At 37.0% G+C, this 13,019-nt stretch overlaps 1 protein-coding gene across 2 annotated transcripts in view; it reads left to right on the top strand.

The window, feature by feature from the left end:
* The window catches only part of Ace (Acetylcholine esterase), a 52,808-nt gene that overhangs the window by 5,729 nt on the left and 34,060 nt on the right, over positions 1–13,019 (top strand). The gene's annotated exons all lie outside the window — the stretch shown is intronic.

Here is a 13,019-nt window from a genome sequence, read left to right as displayed (position 1 = left end):
GAGAATTGCTTTGCACTTTTATGTTTGTTTGGCCAGAGCTTTTCCATTTCCTACTCGCTGTTCACACAATGCTCTCAGTTGTTGTTGTTGTTGCTGGCAAAAATTATTTGCGCTTGCTTCACTTCACGAGATTTCGTTTGGCTCGAATTTATTTCATATATATATATGAGTGGAAGAAGCAGAAAACTTTCTTTGCCACGCTTTTCCTTTGGGGCTCGGATTTGAGCCACGGCGCTGTTGGATTTGTCCATTTGGCTGGCGTGTTCTGAAATCGAGCCAACACATAAAATTCATATTTGCCATAAAAATATGCAAATAAAATGTTATTAAACAATGCGAAGGACAAACGAGCAGTCGAACCAAGCAACAAAAGCAAAGCACAAAGAGAAAAGAATTATACAAATTTTGGTGCATAAAATTTAAGTCTAGGCTGCTTTAGCTAAGGTTTATAGAATATATATGGGGTATATATGAAGTATGAGATATTTAAATATAGTTGAAGGAATGCAATTAATGAATTGTAGATATTTGATCATTTCTGCAAGGATTCTAAATAAAAGAAAAGAGTTTAATTACCGAAGCTTATAAAGACATGTGGAATTCTTAATTCTTATAAATATAAAGAATAATATTGAAAAAATTAGAAGGAATCCTAAGATTTGCTAAATAGAAAAGCTTATTCATTTCTCGTCATTTTCTAAAACTACTTCATATATTATTAAAAAAATTATTCATATATTTACTACACTATAACTAAATTTAGTTAAACTGTGAAAATATAATAGGAACTATCTACATATATGGATAAGCAATGAAGTCTGCTAGAACTGTGTGATATAGTAATATGATTCAGTTGAGGTAATTGAGTACCAAGATCTAGTTAAACTAGTTAAAAAAATTTTTTTTGGGATTTCTTTGGAAATTATCTTGTTGAGCAATGAATTCTGCCTTTATGTTACATCTGTGATTGAATAGTTTCATTCCGCTGATGTCCCTAAATCTAATGGAAACATTAAACTTGACTGAGTTACAGCAATGCGAATAGTTGCGCAAGGCCACCGAAGATGGATAAGACTATGCTTGCACCTACTATATCTACATACATTTCATGAGCAACTTTTAAAGCTCTCTACTATACAAAAAAAAGACAAGAAGAAGACGAAGTAGAACAAGCTGAACACAACAGATCCTTCGACAGTTGGCGTAGCATTAAAACGCAATTTTATTGCATGTCCTTGGGGGGCATTGGAATGGCGTGTGCCCATCATTGTCTTAAGGACGACGACGAAGCCAGGCGGCGACAGCTCAACAAAGAGAGAGAGAGAGAGAGAGAAAGAGAGGGAGGGGGTGGGTGGGAGAGGCAACTATCGCATTGCTATTGCTTAATATTAGTTTTATGTGGTTCTTCCCCTCGCTCTGCTTTTATGTGTCGCTGCGCTGACTACACTTTTATTATTTCTCAGCTCTGTTTTCCCTGCGGCCATTGCCTGGCGATAATATTACGATTTGTTGTCTACTGCAGGCTCATTAGATTTTATGGCTTTCTCTATTGAAATCCAGTTAGATGCGCCCAATACTTAAAGACTGCGCCGCATGGAAGTGCCACGCATAGATTATTGAGTACGAAAAGATTTGTTGGTGAAATAATCGATTCTATATGATATGATATGATATAGATGATATAATTTATAATAATATTTCATGTGCAGTGTAGTAATGTAAATAAATACAATATATATAAATAAAGCGTATGTTTCGGAAGTAATAAAACTATAAGGTATAATACTTTATTATAAAATATATATATACAATAGCCATTTATGGCTGATTTGCATAAAATTCTATAATTCATAAGCAATTGTTAGGTATTCCTCTTTGGTTTAACTCTCTTAGAACGAAAATTCTTTACTTTAGTCGTGAAGAAACTTGGTACTTTCATATATTGAAAAAGGTGCCAAAAATCCCATCTGGAATCATATAAAAGTCTTCCTAATTCTTCAAAACTTCTCACTAAAAATCGCATAAATAAATTCAACCTGTGCATTGTGAATCATGGCTAAATCCGTTTATATGATTTAAACATATACAAAGTGAATTTCTGAAAGCCAAACTAACTTCCTTAGCTAATCTCACTAAATATAAATATCCCCAATACATATCTACATATATACTAAACCCAAAGAATATTTAGTTTAAGAGTTCAAGCACATAAGTTATTCAGACTGAGTCATATATGTATCTATGTAAATATCCAGCGCTGTAGTCAACAATTTCCGAGCCCTTTTTACATACAGATAATCACTTACACACACACACACACACACACACACACACACACACACACACACACACACACACACACACACACACACACACACACACACGTGAGTGTGTGCTGTGCTGTGCTGGGATTAAAACGTTGCTTGGGTATATAAAAAAAAAAAAAAACGTAGCCAAGGGTAAAATAAAAGTGAAAAAACAACAACAACTAAAGGAGTAAGCTGAGCGGCTGCTGCTGTGGGAATACGCGGCGTATGCGCGATTTTGCTTGCAGCCCAACTTAAAGCCGGGCGATGAGATTAAAGCGGCGTTGGCATGGAAGTGAAGTGAAATGATGTGTTATGAGTGAATAACGAAATTATATTTGCTAGGCAATTATTTATTTATTTGCATATAAATTAATTAACTTTTTGAATTAAGCAATTCGCAATTCGTTGATTTGCAATTACAACGATTTGGGGACTAATTGACAGGGCGCAGAGTAAATGTAAATAATAGCGCGACTAATTGTAATTATTGTTGCAAAACAGACAGACAAACAGAAATATATGTGTATGTGTGTCTGTGTGTGTGTATTTGTTGTATAATTGCAGCATATGCCAATTAAATTTCCATTTAAATGCCCGCACTTTGTGGCCATAATCTGTCTCTGAAACTGAAATTCCATCAGGCAGCTGGCAGAGTCCCTCTAGCTCTCGCTCTCCCCCTCTCTCTCTCTCACTCGCTCTACCTTTCTCCTTCTCTGTCTTGCTGTAGCGCCCTTAACGCATTGATTGCTGTAATAGGAAGCCCAATTAAAAGTGTTTACGCTATTATAGACATAATTAAATCATTATCATCATCAGCATCAGCATCGCCAACAACATCGCAATCAGCATCAGCATCATCATGATGTTTATAGTTCATTGTTGTAGCCGGTAGCTAGTGATGCGTAATATCGACAGTGCATTAATATGCATCAAGTCATTGCGAGGGGTGGCACGTGGCGTATGCTTGATGTGCCTGATGTTACTGATAATTCCATTTTAATTAGTGCTGCCACGGCTGGGCTTTATGGACTGGAAAGGACGCACAGCTTCCATGCATCCATTCAATTTAGTAGCAGTCGCCTTTTGTTTGTTACGTTATGTGCGCTGTCTGTGACGTCACAGTCCGGGTCACGCTTTGACATTGTACGGCTGCCCTTTGGTCAGGGCAGAGGACAGCAGGCTGTAGAAGAAGAAGCAGCGGCAGCAGCAGCAGCAGCAGCAGCAGCGGCAGTTGAAGCGCCCGCTGGCAATTTGCTTTCATTTCTTGCGTCATTTCATATGAAAGCCGCGTTCACATTTGACATTTTATAGAATCGGAGCTGGGAGCAGAAGCTTCAGCGCAGGGGAGCAAGAGAAAAAAACAACACACACACACAGACACACTCTCACACACTTAATAAACAACTAGCTGGGCGGAGTCCAAGCCAAACAAATAAAATAATAAGACAGACAAATAAGAAATCACTATGCGAAGTGGGCAGCCGGGGCGTATACTTAACATTATTTAATTGTCACTTGAGCAACTCTGTGAGCGAATAGTTTTTTAATTGGCCGAGAGTAGCTGGACTTGAGTATTCCCTTAAAGCATTGATTCGTTGCATTCCTTAAGGATACGTATTTGATTTGCTTAAATTAATCAAGGAATTGCTGTCAGAGAGCTAGAAAATATCTATCGAAATATAAATAATCGCGACAAGTGATAACAAAAATATATATTACTAAATTCCATAAGATTCACATGAACCTATATGCCAAAACATATCATGTGCAATTCATATTGCTAATGAACTGTGTTTGAAATTTTCTTCAAAAAATCCTTGTTTTTTATTAAAAGCTGTATTACAAAAAAAAAAAAAAAAAAAAAAAAAAAAAAAAAAAAATTTTATTAGCAATTTGCAAGCATTTGTTATAGATCTGTTGTTTAAACTAATGCAAATATGAATGCTTCAATATCTCGAGTGAGTCTGCACAAAACACCTTTGCCATTGAACAGCCCGGCGTATGCTTGATATTTAATGTAAGAATTTTCAAGCAGTCTTAGCTTGGCTGATTTGCCGTCTTGAAGTTAATAGGAATCTAATTAGATCTATCGAATCAATATTTTAAGCTTAATCTTTAAAGTTTGAAAAAAGAGAAACAAAAAAATAAAATATGAATATATATATATATATATATATATAGTTCCATATATCTAACCATATCTATATTCTCGAATTAAATTCAAATTCTAAGAAATTTTCTAAAGTTTTTAGCAACGAAATTGCAACAGAAGTTTTCACAAATGTTTTCTGAGAAAATGTTTGTTGCTTCTGGCCAAGTTTGTTAGCTACAGAGAACATGAAGGCGCAACGTTGATGAAAATCTCACAAATGCTGTAGATTATAATAAACAAAGAGTAAATGGAAATAAAATGCAAAAAATAAAAAAATAAATAAAAAATAATGTCATTTGGGGTCGTTTGTGGCGCAGGTGCTCCAAGGAGTTTCAAACCAGTTTATGAAAAAAAGGGAGAATGTAAAATGAGAGAGAGAGAGAGAGAGATAGAGAGAGAGCGAACGAGAGAGAGGGAGCAAAAAATGGCGGCTGCTGTCGGTAGTTGACTTGTTTCACATTTATTTGATTATTGATTTTCACTGGCAGCGCTGACTCGAGGCTGGCTTTAAGTGTGGACCCTGAGTAACTCGAGACCCGAGTGAGCTACACACACACACACACACACACATACTGACACACATCGCTTGAGATTCGCATATGTCTTCGAGTCGGGCTGGTGATATCATCAAGGTCAGCTCCCAGCTCAAATGAGCCGAACTCTGAATGCTCGTCGCACTCGCAGCTCGCACTAAATTGAGCGTCTCAGCGTTAACGAGCGCCAGCGGCGCCGCCGGTGTCGACGGTGTCGACGGTGGTGTCGGTGGTGTCGGTGGTGTCGGTGGTGCCGGCGGTGTCGGCTGTGGCTTTGGCTTTGGCGGCGCCGTGCCACACTAAAGTCGTGGCCGGACGTAGCCACGCGGCACTTGCTTAATGATGGGTCACATCTCCCACGCCCCCGCACTCGACCCGGCCACAGCCACAGCCCCAGCCACAGCCCCAGCCACATGCGGTGCCGGCGCAATAAAAGCGAAGCGCCACTAAATTCCTTCACTGAGCAGCCCCAACTTTGGCCCCTCCCTCGCCCACTCAGCCCACTCGCTGCACGTTTCGTGCATATGGCCGGTGTTTGCATATTCCGTATCCTGAAAAATAAAACCATATGCGGCCTAGGCACTGCTCCCTTGCCCTGCCTTGCCTTGCCAGTCGCCAGCCCAACTAAGTTGAACTAGTTTTCGCAGCAGAAGCAACTGGAATCTAAATTGAAAAATCTTTTCTTTTAACAGATGTCGAAAGTTATTTATTATAAAGTTGCTTTGGGTATATTATTTTATTTTATATTATTTTATTATATTATTATTTTATTTTATTATTTGAAGCGATATTATTATATTCGGATTATACATTCGCAATATTAACAATATATGAAAATTATTTTATTTTATTTTTTTATTTAAAACTGTCGAGTTTTAAAATGTTGTATATTAATTTAGAGAGAATAATATTTTATATTGAATATTCTATTAAAAACTAAATGTAAATATTGCAATGCCAAGCATATTTATTTAGTATTCGTATAGAGAGGAAGTTCCCATATTCTTAATCTAATTATGTATGTATCTATATGTTTCTTTCTAGTTATATAAATGTATCTATTTATATACATTTATTACTATCTAGATAGATAGAAATGTATTCAAGTTGACTTCTGACTATCTATGTATTTATCTACTCAGTTATTTCTTTATCTTTTCTTCATCTTCATCTTCTGTTCTTATTTATCAATTGAAAAATAAAAAAATAAAAACAAAATTATCAATTGAAACGCTTAGACATTTTTGAATACTTCGTATATGATATGTAGTTTATATTAAAATATATTTATATTATAAATATAAAATATATATAAATATAATGTAATAAATTACATTCTAATATTTTTATGATGTCATATGAGCTACAGACCTTTACATTATTATTATTGTTATATAAAATCAAAAACAAAAATTTTTTTTAATGACTTAATTATTTGCATTAAAAATTCTTCTTTATGCATACATTTTTAAGTTTTCTGTGTATTTTAGCTTAAGAATATACCATTTATTCCCTTTAAAAATTATTAATTAATTCCATTATGAAATTCTCATATTATATCTTGCTTTTAGATTCCTAAATTTCTTATAATTAAAACTTTAAAATATTCCAACCTAACTTAATCAAATCCAAAATTCTCAGAAATTGTCATTAAACATATCATTTCGTCGTCTCTCTTTAACTCAGCTTATTAAGACTTCAAAGTAGGGCAGTTAACTGTTGTTAAAATTCTCAAAAATTAAATATTAAAGAATCCCATAAAGTTTTTGGCTTATAATATCTTGTTTATTCATTTCCGAAATTCTAAAAAATGTTCATTAAACATATCAAATTTATCTCTCTCTCTTTCTCTCTATGTTTGATTATATCAATCTTCAAGTAATAAAAGCTGCTCATAAGCCACACTCACGCATCTCTCAAATGTACAGGGTATCTCAACTTCGTAATGCTAATCTATTCGAAATTCGCTTTCTTTTGAGTTTTTATTTCTTTCCTTTAGTTTATGAGAGTCGAAACAATTGGTTCGTGTAGCTCGCTTCGATTTGTGCCACGCCCGCGTATTTATTTTATAGTATTTTTTGTTTCTTTCATTTTCTGCTTCTTTTTCTGGTTTGCCTGGCGCCAGGCATTTTGGCTAATGGCTGCAACGCGATGTTGCCACACACAAAAGGTCAACTGCATATAAGCGCGTCGCCCGCGTGGAGCGAAACTCCCTTTCAGTTACGCAACACGAAGGACTCCGAGAACTTTAAATCAAATTCAATTGAAGCTATGCTTTAAAATGCCAGAGCGGCGGGTGTCGGGGGGCGTGCATTATGCTAAGCTAATTGCTGCGAGAGTTTTTGGTGGGCTCACTTAATAGGCAGCTGTCTGGTCGACCTGAGCCAATTTATCAATAGACTGACGCCTGGTCTGGGGCGACCCTCTTCAACCCATCAATTAAAACTATGGACTTAAATATATATATATGTATGTATGTATATGTATATCTATCAGCTGGGAAAACAGGCGCAACGTCAACGTTACAGTTAAGGGAAAACTCAAACAGAGCTGCCCTTCCGCCCAGCCCCTTTCGGCCCCTCGGAGTCAGCGCTAACCGAATTGTTTTCGTTGCCTCGTTTACCCTTTGACTTTCAGAGTTCGTTCGGGCCGTTGTGTATCTTTTAAGCAGGCGAAATTCGCAAAAATTCTGAAAGCGAACGCCAAACAAAACAAACAAATGGATGGGCCGCACTGGGTCCGGGGGTAGGCCCAACCCTCATACAGTTGACCTTTGCACAGTCAAGCTGACTGCCATAGTCGCTCACCTGCTCTGCACCTGTTTACCTGTTCACCTGTGCGCCACCGTCCTTGTCATCATCATCGTCATCATCGTTGTCGTATCGTTATGGTTACCCCTCAAATGCCCCGCCCCCTAACACCCAATCTACCCACCCCTCACACCCTCTGCCAACATAGTCTATGCTTTGCTGCAAACTTTGAAAATTATAATTTAATTTGAATGTCATTAAAATTTGTGCGGCATGAGCTAAGCCCCTCTGCCAGGCCCCTCCCGCCGACTATCGTCCGCTGCCCGTCGCCCGTCGCCTGTCTGCACCCTTTCATCATCATGGCTAGCAAAATATTATATACAAAAGCATAAAAGACCAACATGCTTTCATGAAGGCTGCCAGCCGGATTTCAATCCCGATTTCTTTCACTATTTCTCTAATCCACAACCCTGACAAAAGATGGAGAGAGGGGGGGGGGGGGGGGGAGAGAGAGAGAGAGAGAGAGAGAGAGAGAGAGAGAGAGAGAGAGAGAGAGAGAGAGAGAGAGATAGAGAGAGAGAGAGAGTAGCATCTAAATATTATTCAAGAAATATTTATTAAATTATGTTGAAATTTAAATAAAATAAATTTAATGAAATTAAATTTATGAAAATTAATACAGGAAATTATAGCTATAACAAGAATTATTGATAATTGATTAAATTTATTAAAATGTAGTTATTTGACATTAAATTTAGAATTATATGTACATGAGTTAAACTTCCCTAAATGAAGAGAAAAGTTGATAGAGAAATGAAATTGATCAAATGAATGGAGTCAATAGATTGGAATAGACAGGAACAGCATTTAATGGATACAAAAATGCAAACCGAATAATGTCTATAAAAGAATGAAATTGACATCAGAATGGAATATTTAGATTGAAATGGATAAAAAAATGGAATGGAAAGATAGTAAAAGAATGTAAAGGATAGTATAAGGAATGTTAACATAATGGGTCCTTGTCCTAAGAAAAAATTGAAAGGATTGAATGCGGGATTGAATGGATGCTAAAAGAATATTAACGAAATAATCCTGTACCTAAGAAAAAATTAAATGGATTGCAGAATGGTATAGATAGAATGGATTGGATAATAAAATGGAATAGATAGGGAAAGAATGGAAAGGATAGTGAAAATAATATTGTTAACCTATGAAAGAATTTAAGGAATCACAGAAATGAATTCAGAGGATAGACAAATGGAATAGACAGCAAAAAAAAATGGAATGGATAGCAAAAGGATTGTTAAAATAGTCGTGTCCCTACAAACTACTTGATCTTGCCTAAGCCTTGAGTTCCTTTCGAGTTATGCAGAAGCAGAAACCTAATTAGTGAATAAATAGCTGTAGCCAATGCAAAGAAAATCCAAAATATATTTATGTATGCTCAATGATTGCCTCGTAATTGATTTCTCCGCCATTAACAAGAGCTTTGAGTCGCAGCCAAATGAAATTGCTTTGCAGTCTCAGTTTTTATTTACGCTGCAGATATTTTAATTATTGCCATGCGCCACACATACATTTAAGTATAAGGCTGAAGTGGAGCGCAGATTCCCCCCTCTGCACACGCACTTTTCAATTATGGGAAATTTAATCAACATTTTGTGCGCACAGCTAAAGTTTAGAGCATAAATTGTGTGTGGCATAAAAATTAAAAAAAAAAAAATAAATAAAAAAAAAGAGGGAAAAAAGTGTAAATAAATGAAACTTAATTTCAAAACTGACGTTGTCAGCTGCCCCTGGCCCCCTTGGCCCCCTCTGGACTGGGCTCGCATCAAAAATGCGCATTTTTATATAAAAGTTTGTTTGTATAAGTGTGTGTGTGTGTGTATATGTTTTTTTTTATAGTGAAGCTGCCAAGTGGAAAAAGCAAACGGCGCAGAAAAACTGCTGCAACCGCAAGAAATTAAGAAAATATTCACTTAGTCACTCGCCCGACGCCTTATCTGCAGGCAAACAGCCGCGACACCACGGCCAACAGTCGACATCTTGCCTCTTGGCCTTGCTTGAAATCCGCAATAAACCAACAGGCAGGAAAAGGTGAGGGAAGATGGGAGAAATCCTGCTGAAAGGACTTTGCCTGCCATTGAAGTTGGGCTGAGTGGAAGCGCTCTGGCATTAACTAACTGTCCGGCAACAAAGTTTTCCGGCAGTGCAGTGCAACAGTTACTCGGAATAGAAAATTCTAGTGAAATACCGGAATGTCCAGCAGGAGTGCAAAGCTAGAGCGAGGAAAACTATATTATTTATTGTGATAGTGCGCATTGGGAATAGATGAAAGATTAGGGTTTCCTGGAATTAGGAAATATCACTTGATATAGTTAGCTTCTGTCACACTTCTCATGCTATCTGCCTGCTAATGAATATGAATTTGATTTCAGTTGAAATAAATTGTCACGATATCTCAAATAATAATGGAAATGATATATGAAGGTGAGAAAGAGAGAAAGAGTGAAAGAGATATTGAGATCGTATAAGGGAGGAAATAAATAGTCAAAAGCTGATTTAGAACGAGAGAGAAAAAGACAGAGGTGAAGATAGAGACAAAATGATATATGAAGAAATAGAGTGGGAGAGAGATGGAGTGAAAGAGATAATGAAACAGTGTGAGGGAGAATATACAGTAGCCAAAAATTGATTTAGACAGAGATAGATAGAGAGAGGGAGAGAGATGAGATTAAGACTTTAAACAGAAACCAAGCTGAGAGAGGGAATTGAGACAGATCTATTGATTAACTAACTATTAGAGCTATATTTCCATTCCTCAGTTACCTTCAAGCAAACAACTTTAAATCGTTCCAGTTTTCTGTATACCCCATTCGTGTTGGTCTGAAATCTGGCATCTGGAACTCGCTAACAACTTGTTTTAGGCATTCCAATTGACTTAATTTAAGTGAAATGCGAATTGCGAAATGCGAGATGCAGTCCCGCTCTCTCGGCCTCTCGTCTAATCGCATTTTAATTGTGCTGCAAAATAATATTTAAATTAGTTCGACAGTAGACACTGGCAGCGGCGACCACCAAAGCGAGTGGAGCAGCTATTAAATATGCCTTTGTAGAGCTCGAGCTGGGACCTAATGGGCTGCCAGCATGCAACCCAGTCGGCGGCTCAAGGACAAGGCAGGGGCAGCCAACATCCTATACATACATATAAATTACTATATATATACAAGTGTGTGTGTGTGTGAATTTGACGAGTTGATGTAGCAACTGCTGCTAGCCACGGCAAATGGAAATAGAAAGCCAAAGCGCAAGCCAACTGCAGCTTCTGAGACAATTTAACGAGTCGTTGAGTCGTTGCTGTGCGCTGCTGCATTCGGGGATTACTCTTGAATGCCTCAATTCAGCTGCAGGAATTTTAAATGCTCTGGCAACGAGGCGCACAATAACCGAAAGGAATCCACAGTCCATGCCATTCCTTTGTTGAGCTTTATTGAATATCTTTGTCAAATATTGATTGGATTCTGGTTCGTTGATTGAAAACTGGCGACAAGTTGAAAAAATCGATTCGCGGCCTAAAACAAGCTGGCGAATTGATTAAATGCTGTTGAGAAGAGGCTTGTGTCGTAGGTTTGTGAAGCAGATTTGTCGAACTTTTGGCGCGGGATTAGTATTCGGAATATATTAAAGTACTTATCCTTAGATCTCTAGATATCTCAATATTTTGTATAGCTTGGAGCTCGTTTTTTATTTTTATTTTTTTTTTAATTTTTTGTATGATATTATTTTGCTACACGTATGTATAATGATTTTGTAAAAATGTATACAATAGGCAGAAGGAGGCGATCAAATATATTTATGTTAGTCCGTATAACTAAGAGATCTCGTGGGTTACTAGAGCTAGACGGTTAATATTTCAAATGTTGATTCCTATATAAATACCATATGCATTCTGAGCTTATCTTTAATAAATTTTCGATAAGTCTTTCCATTTCTTAAAGAAATCGATAAGTATCGATCATTTCATATCGAAAATTCGATATATCACTTCATATTAACTGTGTGATCTTTCGTTATTTATACAGACTTTGTTTAGTACGGATTGTGAATACCAGACCGAAATAGTATATGTGCGAATATGTATATATGTTTCTAATTTAAATTTATGTATGTAAAGGAATCAAAAGCTATGCATAATTGATATACAAGCGTATTGCTGGATTCTGTGTTTATGCTAGTCTAGCGGTCTCGACTAGAGAGCTAGTCTTTGCAAGAATAGACTAATCTTCAAGATTGTAAACTCTGCTGAGAGGCATATGATATTGAAGCAACAATTGCAGCACAAAGCTCTGCTATTCCGTATGCAGACAAAGTAAGAAGATTGTTTGCTAATTCATAAAAAATATACAAATACATTTTTGGTTCCCCAGTTCTTGCAAAGAGTTTCTCCTTTTCACTGCTCAGTTAAAGGACTAAGGAATTCAGAGTAGACGCTGACTCCAGTCGCTCTACTAACAGACTCTAATCAAAGAAGTTTCAGAGCTTAGTAAAATAGTAAAGTGAGCAGCACTAGTCGAATGTGAAATGATGAAAGAGCCGGGAAGTTCTCGCTGTGCCAGCTCACTTTTGCGTATTACCTTGTTGATGACTAAATTATGACTAATTAGTCTATAGAGTGATGTACATATAGTATAATACAATTACAGTTATACGCTATACATATTCATAAATCACTTTATAGCTGTCTTAACTAGTGATAATTCGAGTCTCGTGCTCAAAGCAGCTGAAAATTTTATTTTTTCCCCTTGCTTCAAGTTTGCTTTAGCTGCGACTGTTGCGATATTCGCTCAAGCAGCTAAAACTGGTTTATGCGGCTGTAATTGCCAAGACGAGTGACTTCACGGATAAATTATAAGATATATATAGAGGCAAATGTATATATGTAGGCATATGCTTGAATATTTTTGCAAACGTATGCAAAGGCAGAGGCTGGGCTGCCTTAGAAAACGATACGCAGCACTTGAGTGTGGCTGTGAGTGGCCCCGATATGAATATATATATATATATATATGCATGTATATATATAAATATACATATATACATATATATATATATATGCTTGAGCGGGTTGCGGCACTCAAAACTTTTTGAATGCGCGCCGAGAGGCGAGCATGTGGCAGCCTCCAATTTTGCTTGGCTGCTGCTATTGCATCTTTGCTCGAGTGGTAAACATGCAACACTCACACACACACACACATGCACACAGACACAGACA

The sequence above is a fragment of the Drosophila navojoa genome, chromosome 2 (assembly GCF_054131105.1).
Source record: "Drosophila navojoa isolate 15081-1374.11 chromosome 2, UAZ_NAV_1.0, whole genome shotgun sequence".
Lineage (NCBI taxonomy): Eukaryota > Metazoa > Arthropoda > Insecta > Diptera > Drosophilidae > Drosophila > Drosophila navojoa.
This window is presented reverse-complemented; position numbering and strand designations above follow the sequence as displayed.